The 15740-nt window shown below is 42.0% G+C and overlaps 1 non-coding gene across 1 annotated transcript; it reads left to right on the top strand.

The window, feature by feature from the left end:
- Window positions 1–358: 358 nt before the first annotated feature.
- LOC136145348 (U6 spliceosomal RNA) lies at window positions 359–466 on the top strand. The gene has a single exon (XR_010658784.1). It is a non-coding gene; the product is annotated as a U6 spliceosomal RNA (small nuclear RNA).
- The last annotated feature ends 15274 nt before the right edge of the window (window positions 467–15740 follow it).

The raw sequence follows: 15740 nt of genomic DNA on the forward strand, positions 1-15740 counted from the left end.
CTGGTGGCTCAGATGGTAAAGAATCTGCCTGCAATGCAGGAGACCTGGGTTCGATCCCTGGGTAAGGACAATCCCCTGGAGAAGGAAATGGCAACCCACTCCAGTATTCTTGCCTGGATACTTGCTTGGATACAACCCACAGGAGCCTGGTGGGCCACAGTCCATGGGGTCTCAAAGAGTCAGACACAACTGAGTGACTCACACTTACTTACTTACTTCCCCCTAAATACTTCAGCATGCATAGCATTAACAGATGTCAATATTTGTTTTTTTTGTTTTAATTGAAATATAGTTGATTTCTAGTATCAGTTTGTGGTGTAAAACATAGTGACTCAATATTTTTAAAACCTGTTGTTCAGTGCTCGCTTCGGCAGCACATATACTAAAAATTGGAACGATACAGAGAAGATTAGCATGGCCCCTCCGCAAGGATGACACGCAAATTCGTGAAGTGTTCCATATTTTTAAAAGCAAAAATAAACAAATGGGACCTAATGAAACTTAAAAGCTTTTGCACAACAAAGGAAACTATAAGCAAGGTGAAAAGACAGCCCTCAGATTGGGAGAAAATAATAGCAAACGAAGCAACAGACAAAGGACTAATCTCAAAAATATACAAGCAACTCCTGCAGCTCAATTCCAGAAAAATAAATGACCCAATCAAAAAATGGGCCAAAGAACTAAACAGACATTTCTCCAAAGAAGACATACAGATGGCTAACAAACACATGAAAAGATGCTCAACTTCACTCATCATCAGAGAAATGCAAATCAAAACCACAATGAGGTACCATTACACGCCAGTCAGGATGGCTGCTATCCAAAAGTCTACAAGCAATAAATGCTGGAGAGGGTGTGGAGAAAAGGGAACCCTCTTACACTGTTGGTGGGAATGCAAACTAGTACAGCCGCTATGGAGAACAGTGTGGAGATTTCTTAAAAAACTGGAAATAGAACTGCCATATGACCCAGCAATCCCACTTCTGGGCATACACACTGAGGAATCCAGATCTGAAAGAGACATGTGCACCCCAATGTTCATCACAGCACTGTTTATAATAGCCAGGACATGGAAGCAACCTAGATGCCCATCAGCAGACGAATGGATAAGGAAGCTGTGGTACATATACAGCATGGAATATTACTCAGCCGTTAAAAAGAATTCATTTGAATCAGTTCTAATGAGATGGATGAAACTGGAGCCTATTATACAGAGTGAAGTAAGCCAGAAAGATAAAGAACATTACAGCATACTAACACATATATATGGAATTTAGAAAGATGGTAATGATAACCCTATATGCAAAACAGAAAAAGAGACACAGAAGTACAGAACAGACTTTTGGACTCTGTGGGAGAAGGCGAGGGTGGGCTGTTTCGAGAGAACAGCATCGAAACATGTATATTATCTATAGTGAAACAGATCACCAGCCCAGGTTGGATGCATGAGACAAGTGCTGGGGCCTGGTGCACTGGGAAGACCCAGAGGGATCGGGTAGAGAGGGAGGTGGGCGGGGGGATCGGGATGGGGAATACATGTAAATCCATGGCTGATTCATGTCAATGTATGACAAAAACCACTACAATATTGTAAAGTAATTAGCCTCCAACTAATAAAAATAAATTAAAAAAAAATAAAACCTGTTGTTCAGTCAGTCATGTCTGACTCTTTATAGCTTATACTCCATTTAAATTTATTATGCAACCTTTGTTATATCCCCTGTGCTGTACAATAGGGCACAAGGGATATAACATTGTGTTTTATTTATTTTATAATGGTGGTTTGTACCTACTAATTCCCTACCCCTATCTTGCCCCTCTACCCTCCCGCCTCCCCTCTGGTATCCACTAGTTCTCTGTATATGAAAGAATATAACAGACTGTTTCTGTTTTGTCATATTCAGTTGTTTTTTTTTTTAAGATTCCTCCACATAAGTCTTTCTCTGGTGTGTTTCACTAAGCATAATACCCTCTAGGTCCATTCACATTGTTGCAAATGGCAGCATTTCATTCTTTTTTTATGTCTGGGTAGTAGTATATATAGATAGCCATCTTCATTCATCTATTGATGGGCACTTAGGTTGCTTCCATATGTTGGCTATTGTGAATAATGCTGCTATGAACTTGGGGTTGCCTGTACCTTTTTTGAATTAGTATTTTTGTTTTCTTTGGATCTGTCCCCAGCAGTGGAATTGCTGGATCATGTGTTAGTCCTGTTTTCAGTTTATGGAGGAAACTCCATGCTGTTTTCTGTAGTGGCCGCACCCGTTTACATTCCCACCAACCATGTACTAGGTTACCCTTTCCTCTGCACCCTCACCAGCGTTTTGTTATTTGTAGACATTTTAATGACAACCACTCTGACAGGTGTGAGTTGCCATCTCATTGTGATTTTTGATTTGCATTTCTCTGATGATTAGCAGTTTGAGCATCTTTTCATGTGCTTGTGGCCGTCCGTCTGTCTTCTTTGGAAAAGTGTCTTTTCAGCCTTCTGCTCATTTTTAATTGTTTTTTTTTTTTTTTGGTTTGTTTGTTTTTATATTGAGTTGTATGAGCTGTTTATATATTTTGCTTATTAACCCCTTATCGGTCATATCATTTGCAAATATTTTCTCCCATTCAGTAGGTTGTCTTTTCATTTTGTTGATTGTTTCCTTTTCTTTGCAAAACCTTTTAAACTTAATTAGGCCTCTCTTGCTTATTTTTGCTTTTGTTTCTTTTGCCTCAGGCAAGAGATCCAAAAAAATATCGCTGCGATTTATGTTAAAGAGCATTCTGCCTGTATTCTCTTCTAGGAATTTTAGGTATTTAGATCTTATATTTAGGCTTTTAATACATTTTTTAAAAGTTATTCTTTTATATACGGTTGTCCAGTTTTCCCAGTACTACTTATTGAAGAGATCGTCTTTTCTCCATTGTTCAATATTTGTTTAGTTTTTTCTTTGATAAAATTTCAGTGAAAAATACAAATATTAAGTATACATTGTTAACAGATACACTTGTGTAACCCAAACTCCCTGACAAATTATAGACTATACTGTCACTTCTGCAGTTTCCTTTTCTTGTTAATTCCCATTTTCACCATTTTACAGGCAGCCACTGTTCTTTTTTCCACCATAGATTGGTCATACTATGAATATATATGAATGGTATATGTGTTTGTATATATTATACGCAGAAATGGAATCTTGCATATACACTATTTTGTGTCTGGTTTCTTTCTTTTTTGTGGATAAGCATATTCATTTCTTTTTAGTAGTACCTAAGAGGTAAATTGCTGGATATATGCTTCAGTTTTATAAAATAACCATCAGATGTTTTTCCAGAGGTTCATTGACAAAAGAATGCATGGATACATTGTGATATATTGTGTTATGGTTAAAGTGAAGTAGAACCACATATGTTGACATATATAAATTTCAAAAACATAATGTTTGGTGTGAGGGGAAGCCAATTTTAGATCGAAACGTTCAGCATGATACCTTTATATCAAACTTGAAAGCTTGTGAAAGACATATTACATATCGTTATGGACACTTACACGGCAGTGGCATAAAAGCCAGCAAGCAATGATCGATTTCAGGCTACTGGTATCTCACGGGGTGTTGCAAAGATGAAGGAGATCGCAGGGGTTCATAATTGGCTTCAGCTCTATCAGTAAACTTGTTTTTCTCCTTAAAAACATCTGAAGCAAATATGGTAAAGTGTTAAGATTTTATAAAGCTGGGTGCTAGATACATGTTTGTTACATTAATCTCTGTAGTTTTTGGTTCTCTGGTTGCTAACTTGTATCTAAGTCGCGGCCCACCTCTAAGGGGCTGAGCCAGGACAGGGGAGCAGAGATGCTCGGTCCACTCCCACTGTGTCCCTACTGCGCCCCGCAGTTCAGGGGAAGCGCCTCAGAGCCCCCAGGGAAGATGCCTCTGACCTGCCCCCAGGTATGCAGCCTTGTGGAAGACTGCCAGGCCTGCCCTCCCCTCCTCGCTCCTAAATTTAGGTCTGTGACCTGGGCCTAGCTCTCCCTCCAATCCCTACTTAAAATTGGGCTCATTTTAAAGTATCCGTTCTGTTGGGTTGTTTTGGGTTTTTCCCTCAGTTACCCTAACCTGACGTTTGTGCAATTTCCCTTAGCCTGTCTTCCCCACTCTCCCTCTCTAATGATTTTTATTCATTTCCATTTTATCTTCACTTTTATTTCTCTGTATCTTCCACGGTGTCCTTCAGAGTGATGTCTCCTCTCTCTTGTGTTCCTTGTAACTTGGTTTTTGTTCTGAAACGTCTGGTATTTATTTTTCTTACACTTACTCCCTAAACCTGCCCACTCTCTGTCCTTGACCTGACCACCCCCTCCTTGAACCATTTCTGCTTTGTCAGCTCCCTGCTTAGCTGCCCCTGCCTCGTTACATTTCTAAAAATTCATTGTGGGACGTTGGGATAAAACTTGCTGCTTCTTTGCGGCCACATTTTTCTGTTGAGTTTTCTTAGCCTTCAGGGAAGTTTCGTCGCTCCTCTTCAGATTTTTCTTGTGACGGTACCTTTGTAGAGATGTGTTCCTGCCAGTGCCTTTGATTGAATGTTGACTTCTAACTTTTTATCATTTTGGAATGAGTCAGAATTTTCTAAAATGACTGTTAGCGAGAGAATCCCTTGATGGGAATGAGGGAGCTTTCCGCATTTCTCAGCTCAAGGCTTCCCGCCTCTGTCCCCTCTGTCGTGTAGCGTATACCTGACTTTGTGGCACCTTCGTGTATCGGGGCGTCCTGTCAGTTTAGAGCTGTAACCTGGCCCAGCTGAGCTCCTGTCGTTAGTCCGGGGCGCCCCTGGGTCCTCCCCCAGCCTCTGATTCCCAGGCATCCTGCCCCTTCCTGCCTGCCTGCTCTCCTCGCTTTCCTGAGCTGCAACTGCGGCTGCCCCAGTCACTCACAGATTTATTTCTTCCTCCCCAGTGTCCCTGCCCTCTTCCTCCTTAGTCCGGCTCACCCAGCTGCTCCCCCCGCCCCCAGGCCAAGCCCTCTCCTGGGCTGAAGTTTTGTTGGGCGTTGCTGGGACCTGCCCCTGCAGGACGCTTGGACCACTTCTGCCCTTCCCTGGGGCACCTGCTGAACCTCGTTATAGTTTCCCGTGTTTGCTGGGGGCGGGGGCGACACTGCACACCATACGAAGTCTGTGACATTTCTCATCTCCTTGTTTTACTAAAGATGTAAGCTTGTTGGTGTTTCACACCTCTGTTCTTGCTCAGAATGATTTTCAGGAAAGTGGGAAAGATTCTGCACAAAACTGTCACCATGTACCCATCAGGCTGACCTAGCATCCTTGGCCAGGCATTCAAAGCCCTGCACAGTCTGGCCTCAGTTTCCCTCCGTGCTCTTGGATGTGACCCCGGCTCTGGCCAGACTCATCTCCCACCAACCCAGGAACTCACGGCGCACATGCCTTGCTCTCTGTTCCAGCCCGTGTTCCCTTCAGGGCCTCTTCATGGTAGCTGTTGTTTTTGGTGTCCCAGCATGTTATTTCTTCCCCCTCTCTACGTACCCACTAACAGGGATAGATGTGTAAACCCAGTATGTTAATCATAGTTCCCTTTCCCTGGGCAGCAGTCTAAGGGAAAGCTGAATGGCCCACGCAGGCCAAAGTCCCTCCCTGACTTCCTTTCGCTGGAGCTAGCTGACGCCTGCCTCTTGCCTCTGGGGTCACTGTGTCAAAGAACGTTCATCTGGAAGAACACACCATCTGCAAAATTACAGGACGTGGTGACACACGGGGAGAGCTTCCTTAAGTCCTGGATCCACCGAGGTTCCTGGTGACATAAGCCAGGCCGTCACAGTTTAGCTTAAGTGCAGCTGAACGAATCCTGACAAATGTGCCTTATTGTGTTCTCCCATTGTCCTGGTGTTTTTGTCTATCGTAGCGCACATTACACCGCATCATAGTTGTAATTGCCTGTTTATTTGTGTGTGTCTCCCACCGAAAGCCCTTTGCTGCAAGATCCACACTGCTCACCTGGGTGCCTGACCAGCATTGGGCCGTCAATAAATACTCAGTTGAAACTTCATTTTTGCCTTTCCTAATTCTTCCTGTTACTCAAGGTCTCCGCCTCCAAGTTCTTTGTGCAGCATTACACATCAAATCCAAGAATCTACGTAAAATGTCCCGGATGAAGCAGGTTCTCATCAGAGCTGCAGCCTCCCCTTCCCTAGTTAACTCGAGCCAGAAGTGATGTCGTCCTATATCTTCTTTAATTAAATGGTATCCACTCATACTGTCTTCAAAGAGAATTGCAAATGACCTGTAGCTGATATAAGTTTTCAAATGTGATTGTAGATGCCAGAAGCAAGGCCCTGGTACCGTGTTACATGTAAAAGAATCCGCAGTTGTTGAATGAAGAGCTGAGTGTGCAGCGCCGTGATCGATACTTCAGAGATCAGAGGGCAGCTGGCAGTCTGTTACTGGCTGTGGAGTCGTTATGTTAAGTGAGTCACCGGGTAAATTCAGAGGGGCCTGAAAGAAGGAGGAAGCTGAGTCACACTTTAGCAGAATGGGTGAAAGCTGTTCGAAAATCTAATTAAGCCAGAACAACTGACCACAGCTGAAAAATAGTTGCGGTTATTTTCTCCACCCAGACATCTCATTCCTTAGTAAAGGTGGTTAACTCGTCCAGGCTCAATAGCTGGAAGGAGAAATGAGACATGAGGGGATCTGGCAGAGTTCCTGATGTCTCCCATCCTGAGTGTAGCCCAAGAAGAGGCCCGCAGCCCTGGGTCCAGAACATGTTCATACCTCACAGCAGCCTCATACTTCTCTCTGGCTGTGTCTTACACATGTAATTAAAGCATATATACATATATATATGTTAGTTGCTCAGTCGTGTCCAACTCTGCAACCCCTTGGACTGTAGCCTGCCAAGCTTCTCTGTCCATGGAATTCTCCAGGCAAGAGTACTGGAGTGGGTTGCCATTTCCTTCTCCAGGGGATCGTCCCAACCCAGGGATCAAACCTGGATCTCCCAAATTGCAGGCAGATTCTTTACCATCTGAGCCACCAGGGAAGTCATATGTACTCATATAATTAGTGATAGTCTGGTTGATTCAACTCTTCTGGTGGATTGCAAGCTTCAGAAGGCCAGAGACCTGGTCTGTCTCGTGCAGAGCTCAGCCTCCCAACACCTAGAACAGGGCCTGGTCCTTAGGTCTGGGGCAATAGTAGGAGCTCCGTACATATTTTTTTAATTCATATCTACAATACTGGACACAGCTTGTTTACCTTTTATGTATCTTGCTAAGATGTTTACATGTCCAGATTTCCTTGTCTGATGCACATGTTAAAAGAACATCTTCAGGTCCAAGTCCTGTCATGTCAGTGACCTCCAGCGTCTCACTAAAGTATCTCCAGTGCTTAAAACAGAAGACATTCTTTCAATATTTTCAGAAAGAATGATCTAAGTATCTGATTAGTGAAGTTTAAACTAAGGGAAGAAATGTGAACAAGTGGCTCAGACTTAGTAAGAATGTTCTGCTGGGTTTGTTTTAACCTTTGCAGTTTAAAAGTACCCTCTCAAATGCTTAAATCTTACAGCAACACTATGAGGTTTATTTTGTCAGTTTTACAGATAAGGAAAGTCTCAGAGGAATCACAGCACTTGTATAAGATCACATAGCTGGCAGGTTGGGACCTGAACCCTAGACTGCAAATTGTACGACCTTTCAACTTTTTCATAGATACCACTTAGAGATGAGATGAAATTATCAGGAAACTATCAACATTCTATCATTGGAATTATAGAATCTTAGAGTCGGAAGTGGCCTTCCATGTCAAAAATTCCAAACCCCTCTCTCATTTTTCAAAATGGAAAAAGAAGTTTTGGAGAACTTCTGCGAGCTGTCCAGAGGCACGCCTCCCGTTTGAGCCGTGATTCAGCTGGTGGCGGCCCCTCCACGCTGGCCTCCGGCTGGTCGTCAGATTTCACTCGCAGTTGGAGACGGTGGGCCCAGCTGCAGGAGGCTGAGCTCTGTCTGCTTTCCTGTATCAGAGGTTCCAGACACCCCGCCCTCTCTTACAGGAGCCTGGCCCTCGCTGGAGGAAACTGGTTTTTTTTTTTCCCTCTTTTTGTCATTTCTTTTTCTTCTTTCTTATTTACCCTGCAGGTGAGGGGTGAAGGCTGTAGAAGAGGCATCTGGTCTTCAGTGTTCCTTACCCCTCCCCCGTAAGACCTGGTTTTGATACAGCCTTTGAGAGTTGATAAGAATGACCCCACTTACCTCTTCATTTATTTACTGTTATTATTGAACCATTCACACCTCAGAGTCCATTTGTGTCTTCCTTTCTTTCTCTGATGCCCCGGGTATAGACCCTACTGTCTTAACTGCGGGTGGGCTTTGCCCAGAATCCAACAGACCTTGCCCCTGTCTTGCAGGGATAACTACCAGCCTTCGAGGCAGATTGCATTGTTTGGCCTTGCACGTCACTCTTTTTTATGAGTCAAACCCTGATAACAGAAGAGCACAGATCTAAATTTTACCAGTAATCAAACAAATGCAATGAAATACCATTTTTGACTATCAAATAGGCAAAATATTATATCAGAGACCTTGGTAGTGTATCTGGCAAGAGGGTGAGAAAATGAGCGCTCATCCATTGCTGCTGTAAGTATGAATTGCTGTTCCTTTGGGGCATACAGCCAGCTACCTATTAAAAAATACAGAGATTACATCCAGTAATATCACTTTTGTTTCATTTATCCTGTGGAAATCAAGGGTCCAGTTTGTAAGGGTCTATGTCCGAGAAAGTTTATTAAAGCTCAGTTTTTTGTGACTGCAAAAAAGCTAAAGACAATTTGAATTTCTGTCAGAAGATGTTGAATAAATTATGGTTTATCTGTAATACAGAATATAGCATGCAGTTATTTTTTAATGAGTTAGGATTATATGTATACTCTTGTAAAACTGTCTATATTACATAAATATAGACATAAAGTAATGGAGTAACATTAATGGGTTGATCTTACCTTTGGAAAAAACCAAATCTCTGTATGTGTGTATTGTTGCTGTTGTGGTCATCAGTCACTAAGCTGTGTCCGACTCTGTGACCACATGCACTGTAGCAGGCCAGGCTCCTCTGTCTTCCACTGTTTTCCCTGACTTTGCTCAAACTTTGCTCAAATTCACGTCCATTGAGTTAGTGATCCTATCTAACTTTCTCATCCTCTGCCGCCCCCTTCTTTTGCTTTCAATCTTTCCCAGCGTCAGAGTCTTTTCTAGTAAGTCAGCTCTTCGCATCAGGTAGCCAAAGTATTGGTGCTTCAGCTTCAACATCAATCCTTCCAATGAACATTCAGGGTTGATTTCCTTTAGGATTAATTGGTTTGATCTTGCAGAGTAAGGGACTCTCAAGAGTCATCTCTAGCACCACAATGTGAAAACTTCAATTCTTTGGCACTCAGCCTCTTTATGTTCCAACTCTCACATCTGTACATGACTAATGGAAAAACCATAACTTTGTTTATACAAACTTTTGTCAGCCAAGTCATGTCTGCTTTTTAATATGCTATCTAGGTTTGATTTGTCATAGCTTTCTTTCCAAGGAGCAAACACCTTTTAACTTGATGGCTGTAGTCATCATCTGCAGTGATTTTGGAGCCAGGGAAAATAAAGTCTGTCACTGTTTCTACTTTTTCTTCTATTTGCCAAGAAGTGATGGGACCAGATGCTGTGATCTTAGTTTTTTTAATGTGGAGTTTCAAGCCAGCTTTTTCACCCTTCTCTTTCACCTTCATCAAGAGGCTCTTTTAGTTCCTCTTTGTTTTTTGCCATTAGTGTTATCATTTGTATATCTGAGGTTGTTGATATTTCTCCCAGCAATCCTGATTCCAGCTTGTGATTCATTCAGCCCAGCGTTTCTCAGGATGTGCTCTGCATATAAGTTAAATAAGCAGGGTGATGATGTACAGTTTTGACTCATTCCTTTCCCAATTTAAACCAGTCCATTGTTCCACATCTGGTTCTAACTGTGGCTTATTGACCTGCACACAGGTTTCCCAGGAGACAGGTAAGTTGATTTGATATTCCCATCTCTTAAGAATTTTCCATAGTTTTTGTGATCCACACAGACAAAGGCTTTAGTATAGTCAGTGAAGCAGAAGTAGATATTTTTCTGGAACCCCCTTGCTTTCTCCATAATCCAATGAATGTTGGCAATTTGATCTCTAGTTCATCTGCCTTTTAGACACCCAGCTTGTACACTTGGAAGTACTCAGTGCACGTATTGTTGAATCTCAGCTTGAAAGATTTTGAGCATCACCTTGCTAGCATGTGAAATGAGCACAATTGTATGGTAGTTGGTGGCTCAGACGGTAAAGATTCTGCCGGCACTGCAGGAGACTTGGTTTCTATCTCTGGGGCAGGAAGATCCCCTGGAAACAGAAATGGCAACCCACTCCAGTATTCTTGCTTGGAAAATTCCATGCACAGAGGAGCCTGGCAGGCTACAGTATATGGGGTCACAAAGAGTCAGACATGACTGAACAACTAACACTTTCACCCTTTGGACATTCTTTGGCATTGCCCTTCTTTGGAAGTGGAATGAAAGCTGACCTTTCCAGTTTTGTGGTCACTGCTGAGTTTTCCAAATTTGCTGACGTATTGAGTATAACACTTCAATAGCATCATCTTTCAACATTCTAAATAGCTCAGCTGGAATTCTGTCACCTCCACTAGCTTTGTTCTTAGTAATGCTTCCTAAAGCCCACTTGACTTCACACTCCAAGATGTCTGGCTCTAGGTGAGTGGCTACACCATTGTGGTTATCCAAGTTATTAAGACCTTTCTTTTTTAGTTTTTCTGTGTATTCATGCCACCTCTTTCTAATCACTTCTGCTTCTGTTAGGTCCTGTCCTTTATCATACCCATCCTTGCATGAAATGTTCCCTTGATATCTCCAGTTTTCTTGAAGAGACCTCTTGTCTTTCCCATTCCATTGTGTTCCTCTATTTCTTTTCACTATTTATTTAAGAAGGCCTTCTTTTCTCTCCTTGCTATTCAGTTGGGTATATCTTTCCCTTTCTCTCTTGCCTTCTGCTTCTCTTCCTTTCTCAATTATTTGTAAAGCCTCTTCGAACAACCACGTTGCCTTCTTGAATTTCTTTTCCTTTGGGATTGTTTTAGTCACTGCCTCCTGTATAATGTTACAAACTCCCACCCATAGTTCTTTAGGCACTCTGTCTACCAGAATCTAACCCCTTGAATCTATTCATCACCACCACTAAATAATCATAAGGAATAATTTAGGTCATACCTGAGTGACCTAGTGGTTTTCCCTACTTTCTTCAATTTAACCCCAACTTTTGCAATAAGGAGCTGATAATATGAGTTACAGTCAGGTCCAGTTCTTGTCTTTACTCACTGTACAGAGCTTCTCCATCTTTAGCTGCAAAAGACATAATCAGTCTGATATCAGTATTGACCATCTGGTGATGTTCATATGTGGAGTCTGTTGTGTTGTTGGAAAAGGTTTGCTATGACCAGTGTGTTCTCTTGACAAAACTCTGTTAGCCTTTCTCCTGGTTCATTTTGTGTTCTAAGGCCAAACTTACCTGTTATTCCAGATATCTTGTGACTTCCTAGTTTTGCATTCTAATTACCTATGATGAAATGGACAGATTAATGATGCATCCCAATAAACCCATCATAAAAAGTTAAAAATATATTTAATACACCTAATCTTCTGAACTTTATAGCTTCAGGATAGAAATAAAGGACAGAAATTGTATAGATCTAACAGAAGCAGAAGATATTAAGAAGAGGTGGCAAGAATACACAGAAGAACTATACAAAAAAGATCTTCATGACGCAGATAACCACAATGGTGTGATCACTCACCTAGACTCAGACATCCTGGAGTGTGAAGTCAAGTGGGCCTTAGGGAGCATCACTATGAACAAAGCTAGTAGAGGTGATAGAATTCCAGTTGAGCTCTTTCAAATCGTTAAAGATGATGCTGTGAAAGTGCTACACTCAATATGCCAGCAAAGTTGGAAAAGTCAGCAGTGGCCACAGGACTGGAAAAGGTCAGTTTTCATTCCAATCCCAAAGAAAGGCAATCCCAAAGAATGCTCAAACTACCACACTCATCTCACACACTAGTAAAGTAATGCTCAAAATTCTCGAAGCCAGACTTCAACATTACGTGAACTGGGAACTTTCAGATGTTCAAGCTGGATTTAGAAAAGGCAGAGGAACCAGAGATCAAATTGCCAATATCCACTGGATCATTGAAAAAAGCAAGGAAGTTCCAGAAAAATATCTACCTGTGCTTTATTGACTATGCCAAAAGCTTTGACTGTGTGGATCACAACAAACTGTGGAAAATTCTTCAAGAGATGGGAATACCAGACCACCTGACCTGCCTCCTGAGAAATCTGTAAGCAGGTCAAGAAGCAACAGTTAGAACTGGACATGGAACAACAGACTGTTTGAAAATTGGGAAAGAAGTACGTCAAGGCTGTATATTGTCATCCTGCTTATTTAACTTATATGCAGAGTCAGTTCAGTTCAGTCACTCAGTCATGTCCAACTCTTTGAAACCCCATGAACTGCAGCATGCCAGCCCTCCCTATCCATCACCAACTCCTGGAGAGTACATCATGTGAAATGCCAGGCTGGATGAAGTACAAGCTGGAATCAAGATTGCCAGGAGAATATCAATAACCTCAGATATGCAGATGACACCACCCTTATGGCAGAGTGAAGAACTAAAGAGCCTCTTGATGAAGGTGAAAACGGAGAGTGAAAAAGTTGGCTTAAAACTCAACATTCAGGGGTACTCTTTTGCCCCCTTCTGATGCCTATGTCAGAAGCTTTGTCTATCTCCTTTATACTTTAATAAAACTTTATTACACACACACACACAAAAAAAAAACCAACTCAACATTCAGAAAACTAAGATCATGGCATCTGGTTCCATCACTTCATGGCAAATACATGGGGAAACAATGGAAACAGTGACTTTATTTTTTGGGGTTCCATGATCACCAAAGATGGTGATTGCAGCCATGAAATTAAAAGATGCTTGCTCCTTGGGAGAAAAGCAATGACATACCTAGATAGCATGTTAAAAAGCAGAGACATTACTTTGGCGACAAAGTTCTGTATAGTCAAAGCTATGGTTTTTTCCAGTAGTCATGTATGGATGTGAGAGTTGGACTGTAAAGAAAACTGAGCACCAAAAAGTTGATGCTTTTGAACTGTGGTATTGGAAAAGACTCTTGATAGTCCCTTGGACTGCAAGGAGATCAAACCAGTCCATCCTAAAGGAAATTAGTCCTGAATATTCATTGGAAGGACTGATGCTGAAGCTGAAAGTCCAGTACTTTGGCCAACTGATGCAAAGAACTGACTCATTGGAAAAGACCCTGATGCTGGGAAAGATTGAAGGCAGGAGGAGAAGGGTCCGAAAGAGGATGAGATGGTTGGATGGCATCACCGACTCAATGGACATGAGTTTGAACAAGCTCTGAGAGTTTATGATGGACAGGGAAGCCTGGGGTGCTGCAGTCCATGGAGTCACAAAGAGTCAGACACAACTGAGCCACTGAACTGAGTCTTCTGAACTTCATAGCTTCATGTCACCTACCTGAAACATGCTCAGAACACTGCCATTAGCCTACAGTTGGGCAAAGTTGATATAAGCCCTATTTTATAATAAAGTATTGAATGTCCATGTAATTTACTAAATACTGAAAGTGACCATTAGAATAGTTTTCTGGGTACAGGATGATTGTAAGGGCATTGGCTGTTTACCCTTCTAATGGTGTGACTAACCGGTAGCTGTGGTCTGTGGTTTGAGAGTATCAGATCGCATGTCATGAACCTGAGAAAAGATCAACCTTCAGAATTTGAGTAGAGACTCTACTGAATGCTTATCACTCTTGAGCTGTATTGTAAAGTCTAAAGTTGGTAGTGGAACCGTAGTAAGTCAGGCACCATCAGTAGGTGACTTTGGAGAGGGAGATGGCAGGATACCAATTCAGCTAATGAAACTTATGATTCGAGGGCAGACAGAAAGTGGAAGGAGACATCAGCATGTCTGTGTTGTTTGTCTTGTTATAACAAGCATGAAATGAGTTTATGATTTTTTTTAATAAAGTGAAAAAAAATTTGAGAGAATAGGTTTGAGACATAGACAGATGGGTTATAATCTAGTTTCTGTCACTTAATAGTTGTGAGAGGTTTGGTAAAGTATTTAACCTCAGTCCTCATCTGTAAAGGACTTCCTTGGTGGCTCAGACAGTAAAGAATCTACCTGCAACACGGAAGACCTGGGTTTGCTCCCTGGGTCGGGAAGATCCCCTGGAGAAGCGAACAACTACCCACTCCTGTATTCTGGCCTGGAGAATTCCATGGACAGAGAAGCCTGGCGGGCTACACAGTCCATGGTGTTCTCAAAGAGTTGGACACGACCGAGCAACTTTGCCTTTCACTCATCCGTAAAAGGGGAGTGATACCTACATCGCCTTGTGTGAGTAAAGGCAGTAACATGTGCAAAGCACATTGTAATCCCTCTGTAAATGTTAGTTTCTTTTTCCCTCTGTACACACAATTTGTAGTAGAATATTGAAACACAAGCCAAATATGTTGGCTATGGTACCAGTGTGTGTTATCCTGATGTGCGCGATGCGGCACTGGCCTACCAAAGGGGTGATACAGTGGCTCTGTTTGCCCCCCTTAGTCCTTATAGAGACGAAGAATAATGTACAATGGCGCCATGCCTCTCTGGTGTTACTTACCTGGTGCCTCAGTTACAAGTAACCCAGCTGCAATGCAGAGAGGAAGGAAGAGGGCCTCTGAATAGCCAAAACAGATGTCTGACAGTCAGGCTCCTATGCGATCATTTATTCTTACTTTAGATAACCCGAACAAGCTTTTCCAGTAATGATGCTATGGCAGTTACCCTGAGAGCAGACAGGAGGATCTGAGCCCAGGCGTGCGTGGAAGACTAAAATGCGAACACAAGTACTCAGGAAGCCAGATGGTCTGGGGCTAGGCCCTGTTTTCACAATGAACAACTGGTCTTCATAATGACGATGCTGAATTATTAGGGAGAAATTAATTCATGCTTCATATAATCTTGTAAAGGCCCCTAATTAGGGGGCGATACAGTCTAGAAGTATTAGCTCCAAAGATGATTAAACTTTTCAGCTCCATTGTGTAAAAAAGTAAGTTTTGTTTTGGTATTAGTGCCAGAATATAACAGAGGTCTTTATCCTATGAGGGAAAGATAGTATAGCTGCCTGTAGTTAGAAGTCTGGACAGCCACCCGTGGCAGGTGTTAGAAATTGTTCAAACAGGACTTTTAACTTGGAACAACGGAATGATCTCTCGCAAATACATTATTTGCTTTTTGACTAAAAGAATATCCATAGTCTATAATTGAAAAATCCTTGGGGCCTGGTCAGTTTCGGAACTCAGAATTTTTCAGATTTCTTAAGCAGTAGTAGGTAATGTAGTAACCCCAGCAGAGTCTGACGTAGCATACGACGGTCACATATGTTAATATTTCTGTAGTGAAGTATTTATTAGGACAAATAGTGGGTAGTTTATTTAAATAACAAAATCACCAACATGAAATAGTGGGATGAATACAGAATGTAAATACTCTAGTAGTCTTATTTCTAAGAAAACATTTTATAAATCTTTCAGTATACACAGGTTTGAATTCAGCTAAGTATGCCTGTGCAAAGACAAACGTGA

The sequence above is a fragment of the Muntiacus reevesi genome, chromosome 12 (genome assembly GCF_963930625.1).
Source record: "Muntiacus reevesi chromosome 12, mMunRee1.1, whole genome shotgun sequence".
NCBI lineage: Eukaryota > Metazoa > Chordata > Mammalia > Artiodactyla > Cervidae > Muntiacus > Muntiacus reevesi.